This window comes from Mobula hypostoma, chromosome 15 (assembly GCF_963921235.1).
Source record: "Mobula hypostoma chromosome 15, sMobHyp1.1, whole genome shotgun sequence".
Classification (NCBI taxonomy): Eukaryota; Metazoa; Chordata; class Chondrichthyes; order Myliobatiformes; family Myliobatidae; genus Mobula; species Mobula hypostoma.
This window is the reverse complement of record NC_086111.1, coordinates 64,175,686-64,189,467: the sequence shown is the minus strand read 5'-3', so window position 1 is coordinate 64,189,467 and position 13,782 is coordinate 64,175,686. Positions and strand designations below refer to the sequence as shown.

Below are 13,782 nucleotides of genomic sequence, written 5' to 3'. Positions count from 1 at the left end.
TGCTGGAGGAACTCAGCCGGCCACGGAGCGTCAATGGAATAGAGAACAGTTGATGTTTTGGGCCGAGACCCTTCGGAAGGACTGGAGAGAAAAAGGCTGAGGAGTAGGTTTAAAAGGTGGGGGAGGGGAGAGAGGAACACCAGCTGATAGGTGAAACCTGGAGGGGGAGAGATGAAGTAAAGAGCTGGGGAGTTGCTTGGTGAAAGAGACAGAAAGCCATGGAAGAAAGAAAAAGGGGGGAGGGGCAGCAGAGGGAGATGATGGGCGGGCAAGGAGATAAGGTGAGGGAAGGGAAATGGTGAAGAGGGGTGGGGAGGCATTACTAGAAGTTTGAGAAATTGATGTTCGTGCCATCAGGTTGGAGGCTATCGAAACGAAATGTAAAGTGTTGTTCCTCCAACCTAAGTGCGGCCTCGTCACAACAGTGGAGGAGGTCATGGATAGACATATTGGAATCCGAAAGGGAAGTGAAATTAAAATGGGTGGCCACTGGGAGATCCCGCTTGTTCTGCCAGACGGAGCGTAGATGCTTGGCGAAGCGGTCTCAACCCAAAATGTTGACTGTACTTTTGTCCATAGATGCTGCCTGGCCTGCTGAGTTCCTCCAGCATTTTGTGAGTTTTGCTCGGATTGCTAGCATTTGCAGATTTTTCTTGTTTGTAAATGTGTACGTATTGTTTGTATATTTTATTTGAGATAGTTACTTCTGTTTACCATGCAATATGATTGCAACTACCTTGTAAGGTGCATCATACCCTGATTCACACGTAGTTTTAAATTAACTTTGTGGGTATTTATGTCCTGGTTGGTCAGGGGGGTGGGGAGGGAAAGGCGAAAGTGGAGAGGAGAGGGAGAGAGATAATTTTTGTAAGTTTGATTTTTTGATGCACTGAAAGAACACCCTTGCATAAAAGTGCTAAATGACTCCAGCCATTTTTCCTTTGGGTCACAACCCATGTATTGTAACAATTAGAGAAACTGTGTTGGGGGGTGCGTGGCGGGGAAAAAAGTATGAAGAAGTGGGAACAATGGCCTTTGGGTTGTTTTCTCACTTTTCATTCAGTGCTCTTCATACATTGGCCTTTCTAATGTGAGCAATTCTGCCTGAGGAACCAAATGCTTCAAATTTCTGTATGTGATACTGAGGGGAGGAGTGGGGCTGGCACTCAAGGTAGTTGGGAAAGCTATACTTTGGCAATATTTGACAGGATACATGAAGGATAGATGTGTTATTGCTTCAGCGTTTGCAGCATCAGTAGCTTCAGCATCAAAATTTACTTTGAAAACTGCAACAATATATAAGCAGCATACATAGGGCAGCACGGTAGAATAGTGGTTAGCACACGCTTTTAATAGTATAGGTGACCTGGGTTCAATTCCTGCGCTGTCTGTAGGAGTTTGTACGTTCTTCCTATGACCATGTGGATTTCCTCTGGGTGCTCTGGTTTCCTCCTATGGTCCAAAGACGTAACAGTTGGTAGGTTAATTGGTGATTATAAATTGTCCTGTGATTAGGCTAGGATTAAAATGGAGGATTGCTGGACAGCACTGTTCAGAAGACTGGAAGGGCCTATTCCGTGCTATAATCTCAATAAATAAATAAATACACTTTTTTGATCCTCAGTATTGTTATACTCAGGCCAATTCATAATTGAAACTAGGTCACTGAGAATAAAACAATAAATAGTTCTTTATTAAATTACTTGCAGAATTGTTAAAATGGAAACTACATATCATTAAACAGTTATTATCATTCAGTGTATTAAAATAGTTTCAAAGATGGTGTGATTGAGGAATAATTGAATTACTGAATGCTATATTAATGGATGAAATGCAATCTTGCATTCCTTTTTTGACATTAAGGACTGATTTAATCTTGAAGAGCTTTAAAGTTATACAATACAAATTGTGGAAGCTGTGTATCTATTTTCTGTCGCATGGGTTGTGGCCTGGTAGAAGCAAGTGAGTAGTTACATACTTTCATTTCATTACTTGTTTAGTTTAGTCTAGTTGAAAAGAGGTAAGCAAAGCTATTCAATCGCTCTAAGTACACTTAAATAGGTATAGAACACTAATTTAGTTCAACTACTTAATTATGCTAATTGTGACCACTGACTGCATCACGGCCTGGTATGGAAACACCAATGCCTTTGAATGGAAAACTCTACAAATGGTAGTAGATTCAGTCCAGTACATCACGGGTAAAGCCCTCCCAACCATTAAGTATATCTGTATGAAACGCTGTTGTAGGAAAGCAGCATCCTTATCGGAGATCCTCACCACCAAGGCCATGCTGATTTCTTGCTACTGCCATCAGATAGAAGGTACTAGAGCCTCAGGACTCTCACCACCAGGTTCAAGAATGGTTGCTACCTCTCATTCATCAGGCTCTTGAACAAAGGGTATAACTACACTCAGTTGCCCATCCATTTGAGGTGTTTCCACAACCAATTATCTCACTTTAAGGGCTCTTTATCTTGTTATTTCATGGTCTTATTATTTTTTGCTGTTTATTTATATTTGCATTTGTACAGTTTGTTATCTTCTGCACTCTAATTGATCTTTCATTGATGCTGTTGTGGTTACGATTCTGTAGATTTGTATGCAACAGGAAAATGAATCTCACAGGAGAATATATATGGTGACATATATGCACTTCGGTAATAAAATCTACCTTGAACATTTGAACCAGTTGGGAAATTAGTGGAATGCTAACTAGAGAGCTAACTTCGCTTAAGTATGCTGGTTAGACTGCTAACTTTACTACTTTACTAATTTGAGAGTTATATCACTACTTTAGTTTTCGTTTTTCTCCATTGCTACAAGATCATCTGCCTTTGCTGTTTTCATAATAAATGATCAAATGTTCCTCTTTCAACTTTAGAATTTGTTCTTCTGGAAGCACATCATACAGTGTTAATCTCCTGGCTTAGTTTCTCAGATGTTTTGGTTTGTTTTAAAGTTATACGATACAAATATTGGCAGACATTTGTATGTATATCCTTGTAGAGCTAACTAAAAGTGAACTTTTAAAAATAAGTAACCGGCGAATCTCATTGACCAGCATTTCATCTTCGGCCTACTATGTTTTGGAAATTCAACAACTTCACCAGAATCTTTTAAAATATTGTGAGAGTACCTGCCACCTTCAGATAATATGTCCAGGATTGTAATCACTCTCTGGGTGAAAATCCTCACATCTGCTGTAAGGCTCTTACTCTTCACCTTAATCTGATCAAAGTGTGCCCAAATATCAGAACTAGCAGAAGTTTTGTTTGTTCAGATACTGTAGCCTACTTATTCACCAATCAATATCATGAACAAGTTCTGGAGGCTGGATTTGGCTTCAGAAAAGAAAATGTAGTGATTGCATAGTAGCAATATAAAGCCTGTTCTCAGTTATCTCTTGCTGGAAGATTAAGCATTTTCCTCATGTAAGCTGTCCCTAAAATAACTGCTGTAATAAATTTGGGAAAACAATTCTGAAATGATAAGAGTTGGTTAGCTCAGTGGAGTTGTGGCTTCCATTAAGTGCAATGTTGAAAATGAAGCATTGCTTGGGAGTCAGATAGACAAACAGATGGTTTAATCAATAGCAAGATACCAATAGGACGTGGCCTCCTTTTAGTTTCTTCTTTTTAAAATGCAGCCATAACCACATCTGAAAACAAATGTTTTAAACGTGAGTTTTTATATACAAGGTACTTTTTATTGTTCTGTTTTCTCGATCCTTTTTACACTTTATTTTTCACACCTGTGTGTACTTGTTTAACTCAATTTTCGATTATTGTTTGTGATTCTATGTTTGTTTGGGGCCCTTACATTTGATTGGATGACTACATGTGTTCCTGAATTCTGGTTCCTCTTTCTTTTTTCCTGTTTGTGAGTGGTTTGGACAGAGCAATCGAAGTTGTCTGGGCCGCTTCGGCAAAGAATGACCCTGTGACCTGCATTGGCAGTGGTGTGATGCTGAAATGAACTAAACTGAATACTACTGGTTTAATGGTTGATATTCTACGTGATGTTTGCTTGCTTTTTGCCGTTTGTGCAATTATTCTTTTTTTTTCTGTGCTGGGTGTTTGATGTTTTCTTGAATGGGTTCCAGGGTGTTTCATTGTTTTGTGGCTGCCTGCGGAAGGACGAATCTGAGTTGTATTCTGTGTCAGCATACTTTGATGATAAATGTAGTTTGAATGTTTGAATCTTGAATCTTTAACAGAGGGCAGGCAGAATCCATGGGGAAAGAAAAATAGCTCCTGCTATTTCAACATATACTCATATGCTGTATAAAGTATACCTGTACACCTGCTCATTAATGCAGATATCTATAAACAGCCAATCATGTGGCAGAAAGCATCAGAATAGGGAAGAGATGTGATCCAAGTAACTGGCTATGGAATGATTGTTGGTGCCAGATGGGGTTGTTTGAGTATCTCAGAAACTGCTGATCTCCTGGGATTTTCACACCAAACAGTCTCGATAGTTTCCAGAGAACATTGTGGAAAACAAAAACATCCAGTGAGCGGTAGTTCTGTGGGTGAAAACACTTTGTTAGAGAAAAGTCAGAGGAGAATGACCAGACTGGTTCAAGCTGACAGGAAGGCGACAGTAACCTAAGTAACCATGCGTTACAACCATGATATGCAGAAGACCATCTGTGAATGCACCACATGTCGGAATTTGAAGTGGATGGGCTACAGAAGAAGCCCACAAACGTAAAGAAATACGTATGAGGTACCGTCTGTGCCTATTAAAATAGCCACAGAGTGTACAGTGTTAGGACTGATAAATGCAACAGAATCATAGCTGCTAATTAACTGTGATATTATAAAACACAGAAATCATTTCCAAAAATCCAACTTGGTCAGTTAGTGAGGTGCAGTATCACAACATATATTGCAAAATGCAGGTGTCTCCGTTTTCTAAATGGAGAGAAAATTCAAGCATCAGAGGTGCAAGGGGACTTGGAAGTCCTCGTACAGGATTTCTTAAAGGTTAATTTGCAGGTTGAGTCAGTGGTGAGGAAGGCAAATGCGAGGTTAGTATTCATTTCAAGAGGATGAGAATATAAAATCAAGGATGTAATGTTGTGGTTTTATAAAGCACTGGTGAGGCTTCACTTGGAGTATTGTGAGCAGTTTTGTGCCCATTATCATAGAAAGGATGTGCTGACACTGGAGAGGGTTCAAAGGAGGTTCACAAAAATCATTCCAGGATTGAACAGCTTATCATATGAGGAGCATTTGATGGCTCTAGAATTCAGAAGAATGAGGGGTGACCCAGTTGAAACCTATTGAATCTTGAAAGGCCCTGGTAGAGTGGATGTGGAGAAGATGCTTCCTATGGTAGGAGAGTCTAGGACCAGAGGACACAGCCTCAGAATAGAGGGGTGTCCTTTTAGAATGGAGATGAGGAGAAATTTCTTTAACTAGAGAGTGGTGAATCTGTGGAACTTGTCACCACATGCGGCTGTGAAGGCCAAATCTTTATGTATATTTAAGGCAGAGGTTGATAGATTCTTCATTGGTCAAGGCAAGAAGGTTTACAGAAAGAAGGTAGGAGAGGGAAAACAGACCTGGGTGTTGGGGGTTCCTGATGATGGACATTGCTTTCCTTTGACAACTTTTCATGTTGATGTTCTCAGTGGTTGGGATGGCTTTACCTGTGATGTACTGGGCCATATCCACTACTTTTTGTAGGATTTTCTTTCAAAGACACTGGTTTTGATTTTGTCTATCTTGTTATCAGTATTGCATCAAATAATGTGAAATATTTAAGGTAATTTGGCAAAACTATCGAACTTGAAATTTAAAAAAATACACCATTGGTGTGTATTTTAGTATACCTTGTTTTCTGTGGGGAATGCTAACAGGAGCATATTGGTTAGCGTAACGCTTTACAGTACCAGCGATCTGGGTTCAATTCCTGCTACTGCCTGTAGGGAACTTAAACGTTCTCCCCACGACTGAGTAGGTTTCTTCCAGGTTCTTTGGTTTCCTCCCACAGTACAAGACGCACTGGTTGGTCAGTTAATTGTGATTGTAAATTGTTCCATGATTAGGCTAGGGTTAAATTGAGGGAATTGTTGGGCGGTGTAGCTCGAGAGGCCGGAAGGGTCTATTCCATGCTGTAGCCTAATAAATAAATTAATTAAACAAGTATATAATCAGTGTATTTTTTAAATCAACAACTTAATTTGTTTTAATTTAATGCTTATTGCACGTCTTTCCAATTTGTTAAGTTTTTCTAAGTAACTAGTTAGGTCCTGCTAACTATACTATTATAAAGTTTCTACTGGTTTTGCAGTAATTCATATGCTTGAAAACAATCTAATTGCTTATGTTCTACTAACTGAAACTTTGCTGATAGTTTAATAAGAAAACAATTTTGGAAAAGCTGTCAAACCAATCAGCTTAATTCTGATTTGATTCAAAGTGATTGATTGATGGATTGAAATATAACTGGCCCATATGGTTCAATCAATCAATCAGATGGGATCAAATCAAAGTTTAAATTGATTGGTTTGACAACTTCTTCGAAATAGAGCTGCTGAGCAGAAATCATCTCCTTGTCACTTAGGTATGCATTTATTCAGGACCTCGGATGAGATAATGATGTATTCCAGTAAGAATGTTCCATTAGAATACTAAATTTAGTTATAACACCTGTAACAAGACAGTTTCCAATTTCTGCTGACAAGCCACAAATCTACCTGCCATCTACCCAAGGAGTTCCTTTATAATGAGTGATGTGTGTTGCTTTCTGTCCATCAACTCCCATTCCCATCAGTCTGTTAAGCTCTTTAATGGTTCTTAGTGATTGCAAATTATATCTACACTTGTTTTTCCCCAATTTATCTTCTAAATTGAACAAACAGTTTTATTCTTTTGGTTGAATAATTAGCATTTTTAATTCTTGTGAAATCGTTGTTATTTCATTACCATGTGAACATGCCAAATGTACGATTTTCTGAGTATTTTCTAATTAAGTCACAAGGGACGGTTGTCTATTCACTAACACAAAACCCATCTCCGCAGTGGAGAAAATGGTTTCCATTTTGCCTGCAGATTTGCTCCATTAACTAAACTATCACAAATGAATTTCTTGGTTTAAAAAAAAACATGCAAAACATATTAAATTTCATCAGTTTAATTTTAAAGAGCTTATTTCAAAATAGACGGGGGAAAGAGAGAAATGCAGTGCTTCTCTTTGCAGTACCAGAGATTAGGTTACTCCTGGGCATCTAGTAGCCCCAAGAAGCAAACTGTCCTAACACTGCTTTGTATAATAATAAGACAGGTCATCTACTTTTTCTTGTAATACGTTTTTACTATGTTTCAGCAGTCACTTGTCTCATTGGCTGAATAAATGCCCAAGGCAGGAAGAGATGCTGCATAGAAGAGTCATTATATAAAGAATATTTAGATCTATTCACATGGCAGCCCTCTTTTTATTTAACGAGGTAGTGAGATTTCAAAATGAAGACAAAAAAGTCAAATCTTAATGCACTTAAAACATACAAATTATGTTCTTGCTATGTCCTTGCACTCATTGTAAACAATTTAAAACACTTTTTATAATGCTGTTTGCATTGTAAACACATGCTGGCATTTATGTATTTATGCAGATTTTATTCCATATCCATAGTTTAACATCTAACTTTATTACTTGTATAACACTGGACAACAACGACTTTGCTTCATGAATACATTTGGGTGCATCTTATGGATTTTGGTCTGCTGATCATGAAAACCACCATGAAATTTCCCTATCGTGAATTTTTTTTTGAAATATCTATATTTGTTATTTCAATTCATAATTCAAGTCAGACGAATTGTTGCCAAGTTTAAGGAAGGCACTTTTGTTGGTCCACATAGCATACAGGTCATCAATGACAGGCAATTCGAAGAACTTCCAGCGGGACTGGAGAATATCACAAGGAAGGCATTCAAGGATGTTGTTGAAAATGTACTTGGCAACTACAGAACACCAAACTAAGTGAAGCAGGTTGACAACATGTTTCAAGCATACAGAACCATGAAGTGCAACTTGTCACTAAAGATTCATTTTCTGCAGTCCCATTTAGACTTCTTCCCTGCAAATCTTGGTGCACCTCCAAGATGTGTGCTTAGCCTACTGCTCTATACCCACAACTGTGTGGCTAGGCATAGCTCAAATGCCATCTATAAATTTGCTGATAATACAACCATTGTTGGCAAAATATGAGATGGTGATGACTGGCAAATGGGAGCAAGATACACCAGCTGGATGAGTGGTGATACAGCAATAACCTTGCACTCAACCAAAGAGCTGATTGTGGATTTCAGAAAGGGTAACACAAATCAATTCTCATGGAGGGATCAGAAGTGGAGAGAGTGAAAAATTTCAAGTTCCTGTGTATCAATATCTCTGAGGATCTAACCTGGTCCCAACATATTGATGCGGTTATAAAGAAGGCAAGGTAGTGGCTCTATTTCATCATCAGTTTGAGGAGATTTGTTTTGTCACCCAGAACACCCAAACTTCTACAGATGTACCACGGAGAGCATTCTGACTGGCTGCATCACTGTATGGTACTGGGGGGGGGGAGGTTGCTATTGCACAGAATTGAAGTAAGCTGCAGAGAGTTGTAAAATGAGCTGTATCATGGGTACTAGTCTTGGTAATATCCAAGACACCTTCAAGGAGTGGAGCCTCAAAAAAGCAGCTTCCATTATTAAGGACCCCCGTCACCCAGGACATGCCCTCTTCTCATTGCTACCATCAGGAAGGAGGTACAGAAGCCTGAAGGCACATACTCAGCGATTCAGGAACAGCTTCTTCCCCTCTGCCATTCGATTTCTCAATAGACATTGAACCCATGAACACTACTACCTCACTACCTTTTTACATTTGTTTTTCATTACTTACCTTAATTAAACTATTTAATATACATATATACTGTAATTCAGTTTTATATATATTTATCATGTATTGCAGTGTACTGCTGCCTCAAAGTTAACAAATTTCACGACATATGCAGGTGATATTAAACCTGCTTCTGATTATTGTTGGTCACTTAAGCGAGAAGCCTCAGACACTGAGTACAAATAAAAGTCATCAACAAAACGTTTTCAGTTTAGTTGAGCTTTCACTAAGTGTCAGCACCATTATACAATTAAATGCATCATATTCAATAAAAGTTAATTGCTTGTTTCTCCAAATTCCTACATGATGCAAGTAGTCTGAAATTATATTTGTGTTCAGCTTCAAGCGGTCTATCATAAACAAAATAATTCTGAAGAAGCATCACTTTCATAAAAATTTGTTGTCTAGTGCAAATCTTTCTTCTTTATAATTGCTAAATCTGTTATTTTTTGTTGCATACCGTGCCAACACGTCACAGCAAATTTCTGATACATGTAAATGTATATGTCAAATAAAGTTGATCTCTGATGTCACTTATCAAAACTCAAGAATGTCTACCTACTTCTAAGGCTAAGTCATAGTTTTTCACATGGATAACATTGTATTCATAAGTGTGGACCGTTGTTATGCTGTTGTAGCTCTTGGATGGAGAGTAAGAATTCAGTTGCAGGGTTGAAACTCAGATTAAAATTCTGTAAATGGGAATGGACTGGAGAGAGCTTTTTTGCAATACTGGAGGAGCAGAGTTATAACTTTTACAGAGGAAAAAAAGAGGTTAAGATCTTGCAAACTTTCCTGTAATTTGCCTTTCATCAGTCACTGCTGATGGGAGAAATCAACAGTTGCTTACAAAGGGAAAAAGATAGAAACATGAATGGAGAAGCAGAGCAGATTGCATTTGCATGTCCCTGTATACTGGTACTTCATTTCTATTATAAGTAAACAGTGACTCTCCTAAAGAAGAGCCTTGGCCCGAAGTGTTAACTGTCTGTGCACTTCCACAGATGCTGCCTGACCTGCTGAGTTTCTCCAACATTTTGTGTGTGTGTGTGTGTGTGTGTGTGTGTTGCTCTGAATTTCCAGCATCTGCAGATTTCTCATGTTAGTGATTCTCCTGCCTGCTATGGCTTGAGCCTTCACATTTCAGAAAGAATCCTCAAAATGGGTGAGCAGTGGGCACCAGTGTTGATACTGGGTGAAAAATTGGAAATTAAGTACAGCAAGCCTTACATACTTACTGCCCTTTATGCTACTGGTGTTCAGGGCAGCTATGAAGGTCCTCCGTTTCTGGCGGTGTTCAGGGCTTCCTTCACCATGTCAGTATTTCTCTCAGTTTTCACCGCTATCAGTCATGCGAGTTCTCGGTGGAGACTCAGGGATACCATCGCACTCAGATGTAGAACGATTATTCATTGCTGTTTCTATAACAATTCTTTTTTGACTGTTAGGGTTGTTGGCCCTGAGATGAATCCCTGGACCTGGAGGACTGGTGGACCATACTTAGTCTGACCTCTACCTTTTGACCTGTTTGGCATGGGTGACCCTACCAAGAGCCAAAGCATAAAGCCCTGACTCCAGCAAGCATAGCTCTCCAGGTCATTAAGGCACACAAGCCTCCAAACCCAAAGACACAGTTCTTGTCCTCTTGGAGAAAATACAGGAAGTAGACTTGAACAGTAGCTGACAACAGCCAGTATGAAAAATGAGCTTCATGAATTGTGAAATGTTTTTGCTGACACTGCAGTTAGGTGGAAGCTTTGTTATGTCTTGTTTTGAGATTCATTGCTTTTCTTTTGGTTGTGCTTCAGTGTGTGTCTCTTTACAGCGATTGCATTCTAGGTGACAAGGTACAGTAGGATGACAGCACAATTAACTTTGGTAAGATGGTAGTGTGTTTGATCACAGTGGCCTCTTTGGGTCCAACCAATGAATGGTGTAATTGTTCATCTTTACGTCTTTCATATGATCGCAAGGGACTGCTGGATATTTTGAACTCCAAGTGCTGCAGGTCTACCTGACTAGCAAGTTGCTCGATAGCAGTGGAGCTTTGCAGCATGGGCTTGCTTAGTACCGTGTTGTCCAGGGTTGAAGGCATTCGGTGCAGTGTGTAGTCCAACAAATGGTGAAAATGATTACCTTGGACATTTTTCTTGTGATTGCAAGACCCTGTTGGAAATCGGTAATGTAGGATACTGAAAGTCCAGTTCATTGGTTCACTGGCGAGATGGTGGGGGAGCTGTGTGGCCCTCATCTCAAAACATCGCCTGTGGCTGCCACCCAGCAAGGGAGGCACCAGAGGCGGTGCAGGAGAGAGCAGAGGCATAGCAGAGGTGCTGGAGTCTGTGCTGGGTTGGGGTTCATCCCCTCCTGTCAGTGCTGCTCTCTGGTGTTCACTCAGTGGATGATATAGGACCATAAGATATTGGAGCAGAATTAAGCTATTTGACCCATTAAGTCTGCTGCACCATTTGATCAAGGCTGATCTATTTCCCTCTTAGCCCCATTCTCCTGCCTTCTCCCTGTAACCTTTCTCACCCTGATCTATCAAGAATCTGCCAACCTCTGTCTTAAATACTCTCAATGACCTGGCCTCCACAGCCAACTGTGGCAACATATTCCACAGATTCACCGCATGGATTGCATTCATCTGGGCCGCTCTAGTGCAATATGAGAAACTGCTGTGTCCTTGTTCTTGAAGAAACATGGCTTTAGGACAAATTCCCATGCACCCTCAACCTTCAAGCCATGCCACTCAGGGACTTGTGCTCATATTATTTTTTTGTGACTATATGCTGTCATACTATATGTGCTGTGTGCTTCATGCTATGTGTGACTGTCTGTTCTGTGTTTTGCAGAGGAATGCTGCTTCATTTTGCTGTATACGTATCTGTAGTTGAATGACAATTGAACTTGACCTTTGATACAATACTCTACCTATCACAAGTGGGAAATAAAGTTGATGTAAACTCAGAGAAAGGCAAACGTAATTTGTAATGTAAAACTCCTATCACATATATAGTAGACGCTGCTGTAAGGTCATTCCAGGCTAAAATAGTGGATTGGCTTAAATGGATTAAGTCTGAATTAATTTCTACAACCATCAAAGCTACTTGTATAAGTGTAAAGTTAAAGCTTCCGTGAACAGAGACTTACAAGGATGCAAGAATAATGTTCACTTTTTTTTTCAAAAATCCTGCACAACTTGTAGCACACAGATTCTCCCAACACAGGTCTTTAATTTTCAGCTTGGACGGCTTCCAATTACTATTATGTTTTATTATAAATATCCTGAATGGCTCTGACCTCTGAGCCACTGGGTTTTATTCTTCTTTGTAAATACTTGAAGGAGATGCCAGGATCTTGCTTGTCTTCGGCCGACGGCTGACCTAGAAACTCATGGGGGTTGCAGGGATGGTGGTGGTGAGGGGGTGTGTAAGTGTGCCAACATCAAAATGGCACACTTTGCATAATATCTAACTTTATTTTGCTACGTCTACAGTAGTGTGCAAAAATCTTTGGCACATATGTATAGCTAGGGTGCCTGAGACATTTTCACGGTACTGTATTTGTCTACATGGAGCAGAGATTGAGCTTGTAAATCTGGCTGGAGCAAAGAATTTTGGGAATAGCAGGGGTGGAGTGGTGTAGGAGATGTGGCAGAGAAGGAATACCAGACGCAGGGAGTGGTGAGGGTGCAGACCCACCCGGTCCTGGGTCACCAAGCAAGATCATTTGAATCCGAACAATTGATTGATTGATTATAACAGGTCCCATTCCCATTCTGATATGTCTATTCACGGCCTCCTCTACTGTAAAGATGAAGCCACACACAGGTTGGAGGAACAACTCCTTGTATTCCGTCTGGGTAGCCTCCAACCTGATGGCATGAACATTGACTTCTCTAACTTCCGCTAATGCCCCACCTTCCCCTCGTACCCCATCCGTTATTTATTTATATACACACATTCTATTTCTCTCTCTCCTTTTTCTCCCTCTGTTCCTCTCACTATACCCCTTGCCCATCCTCCGGGTTCCCCCCCCCCTTTTCTTTCTCCCTAGGCCTCCTGCCCCATGATCCTCTCATATCCCTTTTGCCAATCAACTGTCCAGCTCTTGGCTCCATCTCTCCCCCACCTGTCTTCTCCTACTATTTCGGATCTCCCCCTCCTCCTCCCACTTTCAAATCTCTTACTAGCTCTTTCAGTTAGTCCTGACGAAGGGTCTCGGCCCGAAACGTCGACTGTACCTCTTTCTAGAGATGCTGCCTGGCCTCCTGCATCCACCAGTAACTTTCATGTGTGTTGCTTGAAATTCCAGCATCTGCAGACTTCCTCGTGTTTGCGTTTCTCTGGTGCTTTCTGCTCCCTTCCCTCTCCCTTCCACTTTTCCCAACCATGATTCCCCTCTCTCTACTCCCTTCCCACATTCAACCCACAATAGAGACCCAAATCAGAATATGTGGCATCATGTTGGTCCTGCTCTTCTTACAGTACTGTGCAAAAGTCTTAGGCATGTATATGTAGTTTAGCATGCCTAAGACTTCTGCACAGTCCTGTAGTAATTTTATGCATTGCACTGTATCGCTGTTACAAAAAAAAACAAATTTCATGACATGCGTGACTGATGATAAACCTGATTCTGATACGGGTCTCTGTTGTGGACTGAGAGTGGGAAGGGGGCAGGGAGCGGGGGATCATGGTTGGGAAAGGGGAGGGAGCAGGAACCACCAGAGAGACATTCTGTAACGGTCAATAAACCAATTGTTTGGAATCAATTGACCTTGCCTGGTGTCTCAGGGCTGAGTGTGTCTGCACCTGTGCCATCCTCCGCCTCTGACACTCCTTCTCCGCCACCTGCCCCACACCCCTCCCACAG

At 40.5% G+C, this 13,782-nt stretch overlaps 1 protein-coding gene across 11 annotated transcripts in view; it reads left to right on the top strand.

Moving 5' to 3' along the window:
• The window catches only part of atp2b2 (ATPase plasma membrane Ca2+ transporting 2), a 927,552-nt gene that overhangs the window by 146,346 nt on the left and 767,424 nt on the right, over positions 1-13,782 (top strand). The window contains exon 1 of one of the 11 annotated variants that reach the window (XM_063068189.1): positions 1,948-1,962. The exons of the other annotated variants lie outside the window; for them this stretch is intronic. The gene's annotated coding sequence lies outside the window, so the exon portion shown is untranslated. Of the gene's footprint in view, positions 1-1,947; positions 1,963-13,782 lie in introns of those variants that run through there. 11 annotated transcript variants of the gene reach the window in all.